We start from the raw sequence: 21,084 nt of genomic DNA, 5'->3' as shown, positions 1-21,084 counted from the left end.
CAAGGAATGTTGATTGTGGACAATGGGTAGACAAGGAGCATTGATTGAGTACAATGGGTAGACAAAGAACATTGATTGTGGACTATGGCTGGCAAGAAATGTTGATTGTGGACAATGGGTGGACAAAGAATGTTGATTGTGGACAATGGGTAGACAAGGAATGTTGATTGTGCACAATGGGTAGACAAGGAATGTTGATTGTAGACAATGGATAGGCAAGGAATGTTGATTGTGGACAATGGGTAGAAAATGAATGATGATTGTAGAAAATGGATCGACAAGGAATCTTGATTGTGGACAATGGGTAGTCGAGGAATGTTGATTGTAGGCAATGGATAGACAAGGAACATTGATTGTGGACAATGGTTAGACAAGGAACATTTATTGTGGACAATGGGTAGACAGGGAATGTTGATTGTAGATAATGGGTCGACAAGGCTCATTAATTGGGGACAATGGGTTGACAAGGAATGTTGATTGTGGACAATGGGTTGACAAGGAATGTTGATTGTGGACAATGGATAGACAAGGAATGTTGATTGTGGTCCATGGGTAGACAAGGAATATTGATTGTAGAAAATGGATAGACAAGGAACATTGATTGTGAACAATGAATAGACAAGGAATGTTGATTGTGGACAATGGATAGACAAGTAATGTTGATTGTGGGCAATGAATGGACAAGGAACATTGATTGTCGACAATGAATACGCAAGAAATGTTGATTGTAGACAATGGGTAGACAAAGAATGTTGATTGTGGACAATTGATAGACAAGGAATGTTGATTGTGGACAATGGGTAGTCAGGGAATGTTGATTATACATAACAGGTGGACAAGGAGCATTAATTGGGGACAATAGGTTGACAAGGAATGTTGATTGTGGACAATGGGTAAACAAGGAATGTTGATTGTAGACAATGGATAGACAAGGAGCATTAATTGGGGACATAGGTGGACAAGGAATGTTGATTGTGGACAATGGGTATACAAGGAGCATTGATTCTGGACAATGGGTAGACAAGGAGCATTGATTGTGGACAATGGGTAGCCAAGGAATGTTGATTGCGGACAATGGGTAGACAAGGAGCATTGATTGTGGACAATGGGTAGACAAGGAGCATTGATTGTGGACAATGGGTAGACAAGTAATGTTGATTGTGGACAATGCCTGGACAAGTAGCTTTGATTGTGGACAATGGGTAGTCAAGGAATGTTAATTGTGGACAATGGGTAGACAAGGAGCATTGATTTTGGAGAAAGGGTCGACAAGGAACATTGATTGTGGAAAATGGGGAGATAAGGAACTTTAATTGTGGCCAATGGGTAGAAAAGGAATTTTGATTATGGACAATGGGTAGACAAGGAATGTTGATGATAGACAATGGGTAGACAAGGAAAGTTAATTGTAGACAATGGATAGACAAGGAATGTTGATTGTGGACAATGGATAGACAAGGAATGTTGATTGTGGTCAATGGGTAGACAAGGAACATTGATTGTAGAAAATGGATAGACAAGGAACATTGATTGTGGACAATGAATAGACAAGGAATGTTGATTGTGGACAATGGATAGACAAGAAATGTTGATTGTGGTCAATGGGTAGACAAGGAACATTGATTGTAGAAAATGGATAGACCAGGAACATTGATTGTGGACAATGAATAGACATGGAATGTTGATTGTGGACAATGGGTAGAAAAGGAAAGTTGAGTGTCGACAATGGGTAGACATTGAGCGTTGATTTCGAATAATGGGTAGACAAGGAATGTTGTTTGTGGACAATGGGTAGACAAGGAGCATTGATTGTGGACAATGGGTAGACAAGCAAAGTTGATTATGGACAATGGGTAGACAAGGAATGTTGAATATAGACAATGGGTTGACAAGGAATGTTGATTGTAGACAATGGATAGACAAGGAATATTGATTGTGGACAATGGGTAGACAAGGAACATTGATTGTGGACAATGAATAGACAAGGAATGTTGATTGTGGACAATGGATAGACAAGTAATGTTGATTGTGGGCAATGAATGGACAAGGAACATTGATTGTTGACAATGAATAGGCAAGAAATGTTGATTGTGGACAATGGGTAGACAAAGAATGTTGATTGTGGACAATGGGTAGACAAGGAATATTGATTGTGGGCAATGGATAGACAAGGAATGTTGTTTGTAGACAATGGGTATACAAGGAATGTTGATTGTGGACAATGGGTAGACAAGGAGCATTGATTGAGTACAATGGGTAGACAAAGAACATTGATTGTGGACTATGGCTGGCAAGAAATGTTGATTGTGGACAATGGGTGGACAAAGAATGTTGATTGTGGACAATGGGTAGACAAGGAATGTTGATTGTGCACAATGGGTAGACAAGGAATGTTGATTGTAGACAATGGATAGGCAAGGAATGTTGATTGTGGACAATGGGTAGAAAATGAATGATGATTGTAGAAAATGGATCGACAAGGAATCTTGATTGTGGACAATGGGTAGTCGAGGAATGTTGATTGTAGGCAATGGATAGACAAGGAACATTGATTGTGGACAATGGTTAGACAAGGAACATTTATTGTGGACAATGGGTAGACAGGGAATGTTGATTGTAGATAATGGGTCGACAAGGCTCATTAATTGGGGACAATGGGTTGACAAGGAATGTTGATTGTGGACAATGGGTTGACAAGGAATGTTGATTGTGGACAATGGATAGACAAGGAATGTTGATTGTGGTCCATGGGTAGACAAGGAATATTGATTGTAGAAAATGGATAGACAAGGAACATTGATTGTGGACAATGAATAGACAAGGAATGTTGATTGTGGACAATGGATAGACAAGTAATGTTGATTGTGGGCAATGAATGGACAAGGAACATTGATTGTCGACAATGAATACGCAAGAAATGTTGATTGTAGACAATGGGTAGACAAAGAATGTTGATTGTGGACAATTGATAGACAAGGAATGTTGATTGTGGACAATGGGTAGTCAGGGAATGTTGATTATACATAACAGGTGGACAAGGAGCATTAATTGGGGACAATAGGTTGACAAGGAATGTTGATTGTGGACAATGGGTAAACAAGCAATGTTGATTGTAGACAATGGATAGACAAGGAGCATTAATTGGGGACAATAGGTGGACAAGGAATGTTGATTGTGGACAATGGGTATACAAGGAGCATTGATTCTGGACAATGGGTAGACAAGGAGCATTGATTGTGGACAATGGGTAGCCAAGGAATGTTGATTGCGGACAATGGATAGACAAGGAGCATTGATTGTGGACAATGGGTAGACAAGTAGCTTTGATTGTGGACAATGGGTAGTCAAGGAATGTTAATTGTGGACAATGGGTAGACAAGGAGCATTGATTTTGGAGAAAGGGTCGACAAGGAACATTGATTGTGGAAAATGGGGAGATAAGGAACTTTAATTGTGGCCAATGGGTAGAAAAGGAATTTTGATTATGGACAATGGGTAGACAAGGAATGTTGATGATAGACAATGGGTAGACAAGGAAAGTTAATTGTAGACAATGGATAGACAAGGAATGTTGATTGTGGACAATGGATAGACAAGGAATGTTGATTGTGGTCAATGGGTAGACAAGGAACATTGATTGTAGAAAATGGATAGACAAGGAACATTGATTGTGGACAATGAATAGACAAGGAATGTTGATTGTGGACAATGGATAGACAAGAAATGTTGATTGTGGTCAATGGGTAGACAAGGAACATTGATTGTAGAAAATGGATAGACCAGGAACATTGATTGTGGACAATGAATAGACATGGAATGTTGATTGTGGACAATGGATAGACAAGGAATGTTGATTGTGGGCAATGAATGGACAAGGAACATTGATTGGCGACAATGAATAGGCAGGAAATGTTGATTGCGGACAATGGGAAGACAAAGAATGTGGACAATGGGTAGACAAGGAACATTAATTGTGGACAATGAATAGACATGGAATGTTGATTGTAGACAATGGATAGACAAGTAACATTGGTTATAGACAATGGATAGACAAGGCACATTGATTGTGGACAATGGATAGACAAGGAATGATGATTGTGGACAATGTGTCGACAAGGAATATTGATGGTGGACAATGGGTAGACAAGGAATGTTGATTGTGGACAATGGGTAGGCAAGGAACATTGATTGTGGACAATGGGTAGACAAGGAATGTTGATTGTCGACAATGGGTAGACAAGGAATGTTGATTGTGGACAATCGGTAGACAAGGAATGTTGATTATGGACAATGGATAGACAAGGAATGTTGATTGTGGACCATGTGTAGACAAGGAATGTTGATTGTAGACAATGGGTAGACAAGGAGCATTGATTGTGGACAATGGGTAGACAAGGAATGTTGATTGTCGACAATGGGTAGAAAAGGAATGTTGATTGTGGACAATGGGTAGACAAGGAGCATTGATTTTGCACAATGGGTAGACAAGGAACATTGATTGTGGACAATGGGTAGACAAGGAGCATTGATTGTGGACAATGGGTAGACAAGGAACACTGATTGTGGACAATGGATAGACAAGGAATGTTGATTGTAGACAATGGGTAGACAAGGAATGTTGATTGTGGACAATGGGTCAACAACGAGCATTGATTGTGGTCAATGGGTTGACAAGGAATGTTGATTGTGGCCAATGGGTAGACAAGGAATGTTGATTGTAGACAATGGGTAGACAAGGAATGTTGATTGTGGACAATGGGTCAACAACGAGCATTGATTGTGGTCAATGGGTTGACAAGGAATGTTGATTGTGGACAATGGGTCGACAAGGAATGTTGATTGTAGACAATGGGTAGACAAGGAGCATTGATTGTGGACAATGGGTAGACAAGGAACACTGATTGTGGACAATGGATAGACAAGGAATGTTGATTGTGGACCATGTGTAGACAAGGAATGTTGATTGTAGACAATGGGTAGACAAGGAGCATTGATTGTGGACAATGGGTTGACAAGGAATCTTGATTGTGGACAATGGGTAGACAAGGAATGTTGATTGTAGACAATGGGTAGACAAGGAATGTTGATTGTGGACAATGGGTCGAGAAGGAATGTTGATTGTAGACAATGGATAGACAAGGAATGTTGATTGTGGACAATGGGTTGACAAGGAATGTTGATTGTAGACAATGGGTAGACAAGGAGCATTGATTGTGGACAATGGGTAGACAAGGAGCATTGATTGTGGACAATGGGTAGCCAAGGAACATTGATTGTGGACAATGGATAGACAAGGAATGTTGATTGTAGACAATGGGTAGACAAGGAACGTTTATTGTGGACAATGGATCAACAAGGAGCATTGATTGTGGACAATGGGTAGACAAGGAGCACTGATTGTGGACAATGTGTAGACAAGGAACATTGATTGTGGACAATGGGTAGACGAGGAGCATTGATTGTGGACAATGGGTAGGCAAGGAACATTGATTGTGGACCATGGGTAGACAAGAAACATTGATTGTGAACAATGGGTAGACAAGGAACATTGATTGTGGACAATGGGTAGACAAGGAATGTTGATTGTAGACAATGGGTTGACAAGGAATATTGATTGTGGACAATGGATAGACAAGGAATGTTGATTGTGGACAATGGGTAGACAAGGAATGTTGATTGTGGACAGTGGATAGACAAGGAATGTTAATTGTGGACAATGGGTAGACAAGGAACACTGATTGTAGACAATGGATAGACAAGGAACATTGATTGTGGACAATGTATAGACAAGGAAGGTTGATTGTGGACAATGGATAGACAAAGAATGTTGATTGTGGACAATGGGTAGACAAAGAATGTTGATTGTGGACAATGGGTAGACAAGGAACATTTATTGTGGGCAATGGATAGACAAGGAATGTTGATTGTAGACAATGGATAGACAAGGAACATTGATTGTGGACAATGAATAGACAAGGAATGTTGATTGTAGACAACGGATAGACAAGGAACATTGATTGTGGACAATGGGTAGACAAGGAACATTGATTGTAGACAATGGATAGACAAGGCACATTGATTGTGGACAATGGGTAGACAAGGAATGTTGATTGTGGGCAATGGGTAGACAAGGAATGTTGATTGTAGACAATGGGTAGACAAGGAGCATTGATTGTGGACAATGGGTAGACAAGGAGCATTGATTGTGGACAATGTGTAGCCAAGGAACATTGATTGTGGCAATGGATAGACAAGGAATGTTGATTGTAGACAATGGGTAGACAAGGAATGTTGATTGTGGACAATGGATCAACAAGGAGCATTGATTGTGGACAATGGGTAGACAAGGATCATTGATTGTGGACAATGGGTAGACGAGGAGCATTGATTGTGGACAATGGGTAGGCAAGGAACATTGATTGTGGACCATGGGTAGACAAGAAACATTGATTGTGAACAATGGGTCGACAAGGAACATTGATTGTGGACAATGGGTAGACAAGGAATGTTGATTGTAGACAATGGGTTGACAAGGAATATTGATTGTGGACAATGGATAGACAAGGATTGTTGATTGTGGACAATGGGTAGACAAGGAATGTTGATTGTGGACAGTGGATAGACAAGGAATGTTGATTGTGGACAATGGGTAGACAAGGAACACTGATTGTAGACAATGGATAGACAAGGAACATTGATTGTGGACAATGAATAGACAAGGAAGGTTGGTTGTGGACAATGGATAGACAAAGAATGTTGATTGTGGACAATGGGTAGACAAAGAATGTTGATTGTGGACAATGGGTAGACAAGGAACATTTATTGTGGGCAATGGATAGACAAGGAATGTTGATTGTAGACAATGGATAGACAAGGAACATTGATTGTGGACAATGAATAGACAAGGAATGTTGATTGTAGACAATGGATAGACAAGGAACATTGATTGTAGACAATGGGTAGACAAGGAACATTGATTGTAGACAATGGATAGACAAGGCACATTGATTGTGAACAATGGGTAGACAAGGAATGTTGATTGTGGACAATGGGTAGACAAGGAATGTTGATAGTGGATAATGGGTCGACAAGGAATGTTGATTGTTGATAATGGATACACAAGGAATGTTGATTGTGGACCATGTGTTGACAAGGAATGTTGATTGTAGACAATGGGTCGACAAGGAATGTTGATTGTAGACAATGGGTAGACAAGGAGCATTGATTGTGGACAATGGGTAGACAAGGAATGTTGATTGTGGGCAATAGGAAGACAAGGAATGTTGATTGTAGACAATGGATAGACAAGGAACATTGATTGTGGGCAATGGGTAGACAAGGAATATTGATTATAGCCGATAGACAAGACAAGGAACATTGACTGTGGACAATAGATACTGCTTTTGATCTCCTGGTGTGATTCCATGTGTAAGGGGAAATTGGAAAGACTTCTCCTCCCACGGGCGGACCCCCTGATATAAAGGGTCGACGCTCGCCCCAACCCACATAACACCCTCGAAGTCAGCAGACGTAGACGAATGGCAAGGTATAACGATCTTTTATTGCAAACGTCCGGGAACACCTCTCATCACAGCCGCGTGTGAGTGGAGATGCTCCCCGAACAACACAATCATACAACTTTTATTCATTTCAGAAACCCCTCCGTTCCCTGGTGTGACCTCCCTAGATCTCTAATTGGACTACCTTATCAGTAATACATTGGATTGACAGACCCCAAGGCAGCCTTAGACCCTACTAAGATGACTTCATCAGTTAGAATTTGCTGATTCTCCTTGGTGCCCGTGAGTCTGCCTCGAGCCTCGTTGCAAGATCTTATCAATGTCTGTTTAGGTTCTCACATTGTATCCTGTCAGAATATGATCTAATGTCCTGGTACATATTGAATGAATAACTTCTGGAGCCTTGGTACTGGAATGTACAAGGCCGAAGAGAGGCCTTTTACCTACTTATGGGTCGGTGCATGAACCAGCACTTTAACCCTTGTCTCGCTGGTACCCCTAATGCCAAATTTTTCTCTTACATTTCCCCCCAATTGGCCCTTGGATATACGCTAAGCTGGCCATATTTCCCGATAACTATCTCTCTGTAAGCAAGTTCCAGATTTCTCCGTTCACCTGGATGGCCATCTCCCAAGCTTTGGGACCTCCTGAGACCTTTCCCGCAGAGTTATATAAGGTAAGTCCTTCCTGTAGGACTGCTTAAATTTTCATTCCTTATGGCCTTAATGATAGCGCGTGCTCTACTGTGTCATTTGGCCTGTTTAATTCGTGCACATGTTAATCCCATCATGACCATCAGAACCAGGCCCTGTATTACTACGTACATGTGATATTATTCTTATCCATGGGTGAATTTGAATATTAAGTCCAATGTCCCACAGCTTTGAGAACCAGGGCTGATCAGCCAGCATTGCATTAGCGTCTCTCTGTAGGTTGTCTACTTCTTCCATCAGCCGGATGTATTGTCGTCTCTGATTCTGGATTCCTTGCACCAAACGTAATTGTTCCTCATGTACCCCACTCGGAGGGTATCCGTGACTGTTCCATCGATGATTTCCGTTGTCTCAGGATGTATGTGATATCCATTTATGTCTATTTCTCCCTTGGGTCTGAAACAAAAGTTAAGGCTAATGAGGACACGGGGGTGACTCCTCCCCTGGTCTTAATCGTCAGGTTGGCTGCCCCCGTGCTCACACACCACTCTCCATTTCCTTGCGGGGCAGCGATGGTCTCAAGATCGTGTTCAAGAGGAGTGATACTCAGCATACATCCGTTTATCTGGTGGAATCATTCGTCATTCGTGGGGTACCTCGACATAGCAGTCGGTTATGTCAATGCCTTTGGTGCTATTGTTAATTTTAATCACCCGTCTGGCAGGCTGATGGTAACGCAACCGAGTTTGGTTTCTTACTTCACTGATATTATCGATCTGGTATAAGGGGTCTCCCTTTGTTACATCATACTGTGGTATGGACAACACAAATCCGATCATATTCACCCGCCCAGTAATACATCTGAATTTTGGCACCCATGCGTGACTATTCCTTCCTACCTTGCACGTGTTATTCATTTCTTTATCTAGAGTCCAATTGTTAAGTATGCTGTTCGGGATCCAATCTGGTATGTCCCCATTCTGGAGTTGCTCCAAATTATGTTGTACTTCACTTAATATCCAGGGCCCATACCCAGAGCAAGCTATCTCGGCTTGTAATCATTTACTTATGTCGTTCCCCATTACGTGGATCAAATTTATTGTCTTGGCATGCTTCTGTAATGTATGGGCCACCTGTAACAGTTCCCCTTCCACGCCATCTCCCAACCGCGCTTGTCGGGCTTGGTTAATTATGCCCCTTCCCAATAAACCCCTTAGGATTTGCGTCAAGGTATTGACCCGGTCGTCAATTGCATACAGGTCTATGGTATTCACTGTTGCAAGGCCCGCAGCGTAACCCGTGCCCAGCATTTCCAGTGAATCCCTTTTTGTTCGACCTCGTTCTATCCCCTTTCTGATATTGAATCTCATGGTTGTGGATTCCGGGCCTTCAAGGATTCGCTGAGTCAGATTCTGGTACAGCCTCGAGAGACCCACGCAGGCTTTTTTTTTAAAGACATTCTTTATCTCATTCCTAGACTAAATTTATGTCTTTCAACCCAATTGTTTGGCCGGCTCTATTTTTGGATCCATATGTCACTTAAGATAGTCGCATTCAGCTTTTTTATGGCATTACGTAGTTACGCAAGTTACAATTAATGATTGGTTTTATTCGCCTTTTTACTAGCCGGGTTACCCACCTTACCTTGGGGAAGGTGTAGGGGTCTTGGGCATTCCCTGTAATTCATGTTAGGTATGCAGGACGTTATCTATATATCTATATGTCTTCCCTCGGTGCCGTACACTCGTACTGCCACGCTTCCAGGTCAATATGTCTCGTCCCTGCGCCGTGCGCTCGTACCGCTTGGGTCAATAGACCTTCCCGATATCTTCCCTTGCGTCGTACCCTCGCACTGCCGCGCTACCTACACGCGCGCGTCTTAGGATGTACCTTTGACCCCCTTCCACCCCTAGATCGTCCTTGTCCTCCACCTCCGTCCCTCCGGGACTTGCTACACATGGTTCTTTGTAAGGATATCTTTCCCTAGTGGTCTAACCCTTGTCCCGCTGGTAGCCCTAATGCCAAATTTTTCTCTTACACAGGTAACAGCGACCGGCAGTCTGATGACCTAAAGTCACTTTTTTGATATTTATGTTCCTCGCCAGCAACACTGTATCTCAAACATCTGAGGTCTGTAATATTGTAAATGTTACAGAACTTAGTTTGGTACTGAGGGTGACTGTAAGCCTCATTGCAGATATAACTGTAAACACAGGTATAGCTTGACTGTCTTTCAGATTCCATCACCCGCAAAGCACTTAAATACTGACTGGCCTTATCAAATTACAAGTTTTGGTCTGTCTAACTGAACTAGAGTATTTTTATTATTTTTACACATCCGATTACCAAAAACATTGAGAGGGGTGGTGAATGGTGAAGATTACCTCCATGCATCAGATGTCTCAAAATCATAAACACCTGCTTCTTTATAAATACATTTACCATTTTGCTGCACATTGCCCAGTGGGATTGTTGCCTCCTGGCAATGTCAGTTTAGGTTTGGATTATTTGTGTTTCCAGATAGCAGAGGACTAGTTCTATAAATTTAAAAATATGTATGAGGTTCAGAGACAATCCTAATGACAGAATTCACTTAAGCTTTAAGAGCAGCTAATTTTCTGCACTGTTTCCAAAAATGTGCAATTTGTTTCATCCAAAACCTTTGTTATATTTTTTTATTCGAGTTAGAATTTCTACACAATGGTTAAAATAACCATTTTTAAAATAACATATAATGTAAACTCAAAACAAAAAGATTTCTCTTACACTGTGATAAATAAATTGAAATATTAATAAAAATCAGGACATTGAGCCATTACAGAACAGAAATGACACAGTTTCGATCCAAGTTAGCTGATCTCAACTGGGCCAGTATTGAGGGCAATAAAATTAGTTTCATCTTGGGCTCGAGAGTGAAAAATGAGCCAAGAATACTGCTTCTGATTACTTTCCTGTTAGTCCTGCTGGAAACTGTAAGAATAGGATCACATTTGACTACAATGCCTCTATGACAGAATAGCCAGCTAACACTGACTCAGATCACACATGAAGCATTTTCACTTTTGTGAGATATTGAAGTGCAGACAGAACTTACAGAATCATAGAATGAAACATAGAAGGAGGCCATTTGACCCATCGTGCATGTGCTGCCTCTTTGAAAGAGCTACCAAATAGTCCCATTACCCCGCTCTTTGCCCATAACCCTGCAAAGTTTTCCTTATCAAGTAAATATACAATTCCCTTTTAAAAGTTATTATTGAATCTGTTTCCACCACCCTTTCAGGCAATGCATTACAGGGTTATTAAATTATGTATGAGCATGAGTCAAAGCTTTTGGGAAAGGAAGAAAAAAATTGGAAGGATAGGCAAAATACATGGAAAACACACTTCAACTGTTCCCTCATCTTTGTGTTAATAGTACCTGTCGGTTGCTGCCCCCTAGTGTGCTTGTTGTCCAAATAGCAGCGGGTAGTTTATCATTTTCATAATGGCCTGGAAATCTAGGCCTCCCTGGGTCCATACGGTTTTCAGCGTGCAATGTGCATGCGCTGAAAATCGGCTTTTCGGGAGCGAGGACATTTGCAAGGGCAAGATTGCGGGATTTACCCATATCTTGCCCAGCAAATGTCCTCAAAACTCTTGCGCCTGATAAAAGCAGGCTCATAGCCTACTTTTACAGGCATAAGAGTTTTAAAACACATAAATTAAAAAAACACATTTTATTGTTAAAAAACCTGTCCACTAAGGAAAGTTTATTTTTAACCCTAACTATAAAACTGTTTTAAAAATTGGAAAAATATATTTTTTCTAAGGAATTTATTAACTTTAATTTCAATTAATTTTAATTATGTAAGGTGTTTTTTTAATTTTTTATTATGGGTTTAGTGTGTTTGTTTTTTTTTTCTCATTAATAGCAATGAGAACTCGTAGATACGGAGCTCTCATTGCTATTAGGATACTGTACCTGATTGGTGACTGCACCTTCTGCGTGGGAACCTGGAGGATGGGAGCGCACTTCACAGCACAGGAAGAGAAGGCCGCCCCAACAGAATCCCATGCTCCTCCGGGACCACCAGGTACATTCGTAGAAATGTTTCAGGTTGCAATTTCTGGGCCATAATGTATGAACAATAGAAACTGCTGGAAATAAAAGGAAGGTCCATCAGCATATGTAAAGAGAGAAGATAAGTTAATCCTTCATAGGGACTAACAACTAAAAGATAAGCAGGCATTTTAGTAAAGTTGGAAAAAATGGCCAAAATTAGGGGTGAAGGGGTGTACGGGGAAAGGGTGGAGAATCATGAATACTCCAATCAGAAAAAGGGCAGTTAATGGGTTGAACAACTTTCAGTTTGATAGCTTTGTTTAATAGAAAACTGCGACATGATACAAAATATCAGTAGTGGCCTTCTTCAATTTCGATGGATGAACGAACGAATGAGGCAATGAAAGGCTTTAAAGAAACAAAAGAATGTGCAAATATCTGTAGCTAAGAAGATGTGATCTCATGGGAGAGGCCCAGACAGAGAGAGAGAGGTGAGAAATGGGGGGGAAGGTGGGAAGGGAACTAACATTACCAGATATCTGAAATTAAAATAGAAAATGCTCACAAAATACAATGGGTGTGCCCACTTCTTGTTAAATGTCACTGCTACAAGCCTGGTCCTTTTCTTTTAAATCAAGTAATTTTCTGAAGTAAGTTACTATGTAAAATTTAGTGATACCACTTATCGGGGAAATTAGAGCATCTTGTTCATGAACTTTCAGTGTAGTGCACCGAACACAGATCAGAAGCTCCAATTGTGACTTTAATCCACAAACCTTAGGCTCTGAACTATCAGCTGATATATTAACCTCTATGTTGAAAAGAATGTTACATGTTTTCATTCAAAGTCTTTGTGGGCTCTACCATGGCTTTATTTTTGTGTGTCTTTTTCCGATGCTCACTGGCACACTCTGGCTGGTGGAATAATCCTTGATTACTATGTTTGCCAGGGACCTAGAAACCATTATCACCAAATGTTACCTTTTTTTTGCCTGGTAGTGTTAGTTAAATGTGCTCTGGGGATCCCATTCAAAAGATTTGAGCTGAAATCACATTCACGACTCCCATTCCAAATTCAATTCCTCTTTTTGGGTGCGTTTTGTTCTGTCTTGGCTGAGTTACCAGATAGAGCACTTGCCAGTGGCAGGAATCTCCATCAGAAAGAATAGGAAAAACTAACAGGACCAGCCCTGCCTTAAAGAATCAGAACATTGACCGAGCCGCAGGGGGAGGGCCAGAATCCACACCACTCTGTGTTGGTGGCCAAAAGAGAAAGGGTGGAAGCAGTTATATAACAATAGAAATATAAATACAGGAACTAAAAAAAATATTGTTTCAAATTTCAAAGTTTAAAACAGGTATATTTTAATTCTAATTTCCACAAACTACATCATCCTTAATCAGACATGTGTTGTCTTATTTGAACATAGTAGCTATTATTGGTGTCAGCTTGATACAGTTGGTAGCATTCTCAGCTCGCCATGAGATTATAGGTTTCAGCCCTATATTAGGACTTAAGTGCATGATCTAGGCTGACACCCCAATGCTTTACTGAATGAAAGCTTTATTTTTAGATAAGTCATTAAACAGTGGGTCCATCTACCTGTAAAGGGGGGAATATTAAAAATCCCATGGCAATATTTGAAGAAGAGCAGAAAATATTCCCCCCTCGGAAAACACCACTGGAAACAAATTAACTAGTCATTCATCTAGTACATCAGAGAGGTACTCATCAAGGACAGAGAGGCTGTCAGTGCCCGCTGGAAGGAGCATTTAGAAGATCTCCTTAACCGAGACTCTGTCTTCGATGTGAGTGTCCTCGACTCCATCACGTAGCATGCTACCCGTCACCATCTCAGCACAACCCCAGCCCGGCACAAGGTAGAAAAGGCCATCCATCAGCTCAAGAATAACAAGTCATCAGGAGCAGATGGAATCCCCGCCGAAACACTAAAACATGGAGAAGCACTACTGGCGCGAATACACAATCTCATTTCTCTTATCTGGAAGGAGGAGAGCATGCCAAGGGATCTCAGAGATGCCGTAATCATGACCATCTTCAAGAAAGGTGACGTCCGACTGCAGTAACTACAGAGGAGTTTCCCTGCTGTTGGCCACAGGGAAAGTAATCGCAAGAATCCTCCTCAATCGTCTTCTTCCTGTGGTTGAAGAGCTCCTTCCAGAGTCGCAATGTGGATTCTGCCCACTAAGGGACACAACAGACATGATCTTCACTGCGCAGCAATTACAAGAGAAACACAGCGAACAGCAACGACCCTTGTACATGGCCTTCTTTGACCTCACAAAGGCCTTTGAGGCTGTCAACCGTGAGGGATGATGGAGTGTCCTCCTCCATTTCGGCTGCCCTCAAAAGTTTGTCACCATCCTTCGCCTGCTTCATGATGACATGCAAGCCGTGATCGTGACCAACAGATCCACCACAGACCCAATTTATGTTTGGACTGGGGTTAAGCAAGGCTGTGTCATCACAGCAATGCGCTTCTCGATCTTCCTTGCTGCATTGCTCCATCTCACCCTCAGCAAGCTCCCCGCTGGAGTGGAGCTAAATTACAGAACAAACGTGAATCTGTTCAACCTCCGCTGCTCCAGACCAGATCCAAGGACGTCCCATTCTCTGTCACTGAATTACAGTACAGAGACGACGCTTGCACCTGCGCACACTCAGAGGCCGTACTCCAAGCCATCGTCGACACCGTCACCTGTGTACGAGAACATGGGCCTTACAGTAAACATCCATAAGACAAAGGTCCTCTACCAACTTGTCCCCGCCACACAGCACTGACCACCGGTTATCAAAATCCACAACGTGGACCATTTTCCATACCTCAGGAGCCTACTGTCAACAAGGGCAGACATTGATGACAAGGTCCAATGCTGCCTTCAGTGTGCCAGTGCAGCCTTCGGTCACTGAAGAAGAAAGTGTTTGAAGACCAGGACCTCAAACCCTGCACCAAGCTCATGGTCCACAGAGCAGTAGTGATACCCGCCCTCCTATATGGTTCAGAGACATGGACTATGTACAGCAGCCACCTCAAAACACTGGAGAAGTACCACCAGCACTGCCTCCACAAGATACTGCAAATCCGTTGGCAGGATCGGCGCACCAATGTCAGTGTTCTCGCTCAGGCCAACATCCCCAGCATCGAAGCATTGACCACACTCGATCAGCTCCACTGGATGGGCCACATTCTCTGCATGGCTGAAACGAGGCTCCAAAAACAAGCGCTCTACTCAGAGCTTCGACACGGCAAGCAAGCCCCAGGTAGGCAGAGGAAATGCTTCAAGGACACCCTCAAAGTCTCCTTGAAAAACTGCAACATCCCCACCGGCACCTGGGAATCCCTGGCCCAAGACCTCTCAAAGAAGAGGAAAAGCATCCGGGAAGGCACCAAACACCTTGAGTCTCATCGCCGAGAGCAAGCTGAAGCCAAGCGTAGACAACAGAAGGAGTACATGGCATCCCAAGCACCCCACCCATCCGTTCCTTCAACCACTGTCTGCCCCACCTGTGACAGAGACTGTAGGTCCCGCATTGGATTCTTCAGTCACCTGAGAACTCCCTTTTAGTGTGGAAGTAAGTCTTCCTCGACTTCGAGGGACTACCTAAGAGAAGAGTCATTCATCTAATTTTTTATTTGTAGGATGTGTTAGTTTAGAACGGCAGCTACGTTTGCCTAAATAACAGCTGCTGCTGCAATTCAAAACGTAATCTGTTATGTAAAGCACCCTGAAATGTTTTGATATGAATAACACTGTAAAAGTTAAAGTATTTCTTTCCTCCTGGAAGAAAGCAGACCTAAGTACAATGGCCCGGAATTTGTTATTACCTCTTTGAAATTGATGGCACCTTCAGGATGTAGCCCTTGCGCATCCTAACACAGAAATCCTAAAGCTGCGTTTAGCCATTCACTGCAAGGACACCCTCAAAGCCTCTCTGATAAAGTGCAACATCCCCACTGACACCTGGGAGACCCTGGCCAAAGACTGTCCTAAGTGGAGGAAGTGCATCCGGGAGGGGGCTGCACTCCTCGAGTCTCGTCGCTGAGAGCATGCAGAAATCAAGCGCAGGCTGCGGAAAGAGCGTGCGGCAAACCAGATTCCCCACCCACCCCATCCCTCAACAACTATCTGTCCCACCTGTGACAGAGACTGTGGTTCTCGTATTGGACTGTACAGCCACCTAAGAACTCATGTTAAGAGTGGAAGCAAGTCCTCCTCGATTCCGAAAGACTTCCTATGATGATGATGCTCCATCACTGGCTGTGCTGTGCCCCTCCACCCCCGCCCCCCACCCCCCTTCCCCCCTCCCCCCTCCCCACAACATCCAGCAAGCAGTATAGTTGGTCAAATCAGAGAAACTGACTAAAACTTCGGCTCTGCTGCGATAATATCGCTGTAAAATATCCCATCACAAATTAAACCTTTTTGGAGCAGGTGTAACTGGGATTTTAACAGTGTATTGACTGCTAAACAAATGTTATGGCACTAAATAACTAATTTTAATTTTGTGGAGAGTCAAATTTATCCATTTTAATAAAAATTAAAATTAAGAAACTTAAAACAAATGTTCTTTTTTAAAAAGTTTGTTCATCTTTATTTCAGGTTTATCTTTTCCCCATGTGAGAGCCCCAATCTTTGTTTTGCTCTCTTCAACAATTTTTAAAAGTTAAAATCAAAGGAACTTACCCACTTCCTGGTTCTTAGTCTGTTAGAATTCTGCATTGTGATTCGCTGCAAAGCTAATTTTGAGTGGCAGCTTGTGGCTTAATGGGTAGCACACTTGCCTCTGGGGCAGAAGGTTGTGGGTTCAAGTCCTACTCCAGGAATGTTGAGCATATAAATCTAGGTTGACACACCAGTGCAGTGGCAAGGGAGTGCTGCACTGTCAAAGTTGCTGTCTTTTGGATGAGATGTTAAACTGAGACCCCGTCTGCTCCATCAAGTGGAGGTAAAAGATCTCATGGCACTATTTTAAAGAAGAGCAGGGGAGTTATCCCCGGTGTCATAGCCAATATTTAGCCCTCAACCAACACAACAAAAAACAGATGGTCTGGTCATTATCACATTGCTGTTTGTGGGAGTTGCTGTGTGCAAATTGGTGGTCATGTTTCCCACATTACAACAGTAACTACACCAAAAAGTACTTAATTGGCTGCAAAGTATCTTGAGACATCTGGTGGTTGTGAAAGGTCTATATAAATGCAAGTCTTTCTTTCCTAGACAGCTTGTTGACATCACACTAGCTAGTGCTATGGGATTCCCACTAAACTTCGCTGATTTCAACTACACATTGGAAAAGGCAAACTTCTCGCCACAGAGATCACGAGATCTTTGTGGGAAGCTTACTTCTGGGCCAGTGGCCGAATGCCTTTGCTTCACTGCTGATTGCAAAATACGGGCCATTTAGCTCTCCATACCATGCAGTGTTTCGATGCAGGTTTTGTGCCTAGAAACGGTGATTTTCCAATTTCAGCCAGGGCTTTTGCGGCTTAGCAGAAACAAGCCCGTCCCCAGTAAAGTAGAGGGTAAAATATGAAGCTGAGTTACCTGAGTTTCTTCCATGCACTTCCTGAAATAGGACAGCAACTCACACAGCAGCAATGGCACAGGGTTGAGAGAAGGTTTCATCCCTATCATCTTGGATAGGGAATGGTGAGCAGCAAAAGGGGAGGAAAAAAGTATCTTTCACAAAAAAGATCCACATCTCGCCTGCCTGAAAATTGCATCAGGCAATCCTTGGGCACCAATAGGCTGGCCAAGGTGCTCTCCTGATTTTCAATTGCCGGCTACCTGATTTTTAGACGAGAAATGGATGGCTGCCAGTTGAATATTACTTCCGTTGTTTATGGTCTCCACAATAAACTCCTCTCTCTTGCCACTGACTCTATACACCTCCTTAGTCACTCACTCAGGTTGAATCAGGTCATGCAAAACCATGGCATTCTATCCATCCAGAGATAAGCTTCAAGCCCCATTTCCTGTGCCTTTTATACTAGGCCAGGCACACCTGTACAGGTAACCTATAAGTCTCCTACTGCTGTGCCCTCTGGTGGTACACCTTGTGATAGTACCAACAGTAGCCATGTAGGATACATGACATCACTCTCCCCTAAGCCTTCATTGCAAATCGCCTCTGCATTGATTGTGCTCTGGGCTTAGCTCTATCTGGGCTCTATTTGATTGACCCTTGCCAGGCCGTTTCAATCTTGAGTGAGTGGTTGATGCAGTAGAGTGCTGGTGGTTACTGTTTGTGTGCGTCCCTGACCACTCCATTCTCACCCCCACCCCCACCCCCCACATATAGATTATGCCGGAGGCTAATTGCATTCATATACATTCAAATTCAGCAAAACAAGGTTGTATTACATTTGTGGTTCCATTGTGAGGCAAGTACGTTAGACTAGTGAGATACATTATTGATATGGTGACTGGTGCGTAAGGACAAACTAGTTCCAGAACTGCTGGATGGTGGCGGCGTGGTACCCAGTGTTGGCAGTGGGAACCCGGTTGGCTCGAGTTGCCTGCGCTTGGGGCTGTTGCTATGGTTCCTAGCATCAGGCAGGTTCACAGATGCCTGTGACCTCCCTGTCCTTCCTCTGCCCTGGGTCGCTACTGCTCCCTGATGAGTTGTCGTCTAGCAGTGCACAAGGGACTGCTGGCTCGCTGGCCTGGGCGTTGTTTGGTTTGGGATCCTGGCTGGTCCCGGTCCCCTTTGGGGGAACTGTAGCGGTGACCCTTCGTTTTTGGGTTTGGCCTTGGTGGCGATGGGGTCTGGGGACTGCGCCTTAGCACAGTCTGCTCTTTCAGGCTCGTGGCGGTTGGTGCCATCGAGTGCCTGAGAGGTGGAGCCGATCAGGGGCAGGGTATCGATACCAGTGCCGTTGCCCTCCTGAGATCGCTTGCTCTGCAGCTCGTGTGTGTTGGCTACTTGTGGCCACACTCCATGGTGCATAACTCTGGTCCCCGGGACGCAGGCTACAGCATTGTGTAGCTCGCTGGACCTGTGTGCTCCTGATAGGTGTCTGCCCACTGCATTGGCTGCGTGCAGTTGAAATCCTGCATCGCACAACTGTTCATTACTTATGATGGATACTCTGTAGTTCTAATCACGATCACGCGACTTTTTCTCACTGGTTGCATGTATACAACTCTGATCATCACTTACACATTTTACATGATCGTGTGACTTTTCCTTGCTTATTGCATGTACACAACTCTGATCGTCAGTTACACATTTTGTCTCTAACTTACAGTTGCTATTACATTGCTTGAATGTGTGGAACTGTCCCTTTAATTGTAGTGGGTTGCAGGCCTCCTTTAAGAGAGCCTTGCTTGCTTTACCCCAATCCTCTTCTCTGTTTGGTGTCACGTGTTGCTCCATCAGCGCTATACCTCGTGGTCTGGCCGCGGCCATCTTTTTCTCCAGCATCTCACCTCGTGGTTCTTTTCTCCATCCACGATGTCGACTGCGGTGATCCTCTTCTCCCCGGGTTCTGTCACTGAAGCTGGGAAGTCACCTTTGGATCCGATTTTCTTCCTCCGGAGTCCCACCACTGGAGCCTGGAAGGTGCATTTGGGTCGTCTCAGCTGGATCATCTCTACACAGTTGTGCTGAGCAGTCTGTGCTTCGGGTGCTGTGCTGGTCTGCTCTCTGGTGCTGGATCCGCCCTCAAGTGAGGGCTTGCTGTGCCTCCGAACGCGGAGGACGTCGATCGTAGGAGGGTTGAAGTCTTCCCACTTCCAATGGATCTTCTCCATCCACCTTCTGCCGAGCAGCGTTGGTCCATCACCTGCAACTATCCACAGAGGTAACTTGTGCACTGCGCCATCATGGAATACCTTTACATCTGCACTACCAATGACTGTGATGAGTTCAACGGTGTAGGTGCGCAGCTTTGCCTGAACCGGGACCAACTTGGGTCGTTCAGCTTGATTGTCCCATTGCCTCTCAAACGCTTCTTGATTCATTACTGACTGGCTCGCCCCGGTGTCCACTTCCATGAAGACTGGAATGCCATCTATCTCGACTTCCATCCTCAAAGGGGAACACACGGTGGTGCAGGTAAACATGCTATATACCTCATTGTGGGGCTGAGTTGCCTCTCTGCCAATCGTTTCATAACCCGCGCTGGATTCATGTCCATCTGCAGACTCTTCATCGACACAGTGTCATATTTCTCTTACACATTCACTGGAGGTGGCCCTTTGTGCTGCAGCCTTTACATACATAGTCTTTAAAGCGGTACTGGTGAGCCCTGTCATTCCGTCCGCAACGCCAGCATGGAGCTACTCGATTAGCCCCCCTCGGCGGACTCTGAGTTAAGGGACTTGGGGGCCTGTTCTCTCTCCCCTGAGAGGGTTCGCGTTCTACTCTAAACGGTGCCACTCTGTGCATAGTACCTGCGGGTTTGAGTCCTGAGGGTGAGTCATCTGCCGAGAGCCGCAGGTCGAGGTCATGAATGCCTGGCTCACGGAGATGGCCTTCTGCAGTGTGACTGTGGTATCCACCGACAGTAGTTTATGAAGAAGGCCCTCGTGGCCGATTCCAATGACAAAAGTTCCCCACAGCGCTTCGTTGAAGTGTTTACCGAACTCGCACGGTGCCGCCAGCCTCCTGAGGTCTGCAGCGTACTTTGCGATTTCCTGGCCTTCGGGCCGTCGGTGGGTATGGAACCAGTGTCTGGCTGTGAGGATGCTTTCCTTGAGCTTGAGTTGCTCATGGATCATGGTTACGAGCTCCTTGTACATCTTGGTCGTTGGCTTCGCTGGTGCCAGCAAGTCCCTGACAAGGCCATAGACGGTGGGCCCACAACTGGTTAGCAAGATAGCTCTGTGCTTATCAGCC

The sequence above is a fragment of the Pristiophorus japonicus genome, chromosome 5 (assembly GCF_044704955.1).
Source record: "Pristiophorus japonicus isolate sPriJap1 chromosome 5, sPriJap1.hap1, whole genome shotgun sequence".
Classification (NCBI taxonomy): domain Eukaryota; kingdom Metazoa; phylum Chordata; class Chondrichthyes; family Pristiophoridae; genus Pristiophorus; species Pristiophorus japonicus.
Note: the sequence above shows the minus strand (reverse complement) of the source record.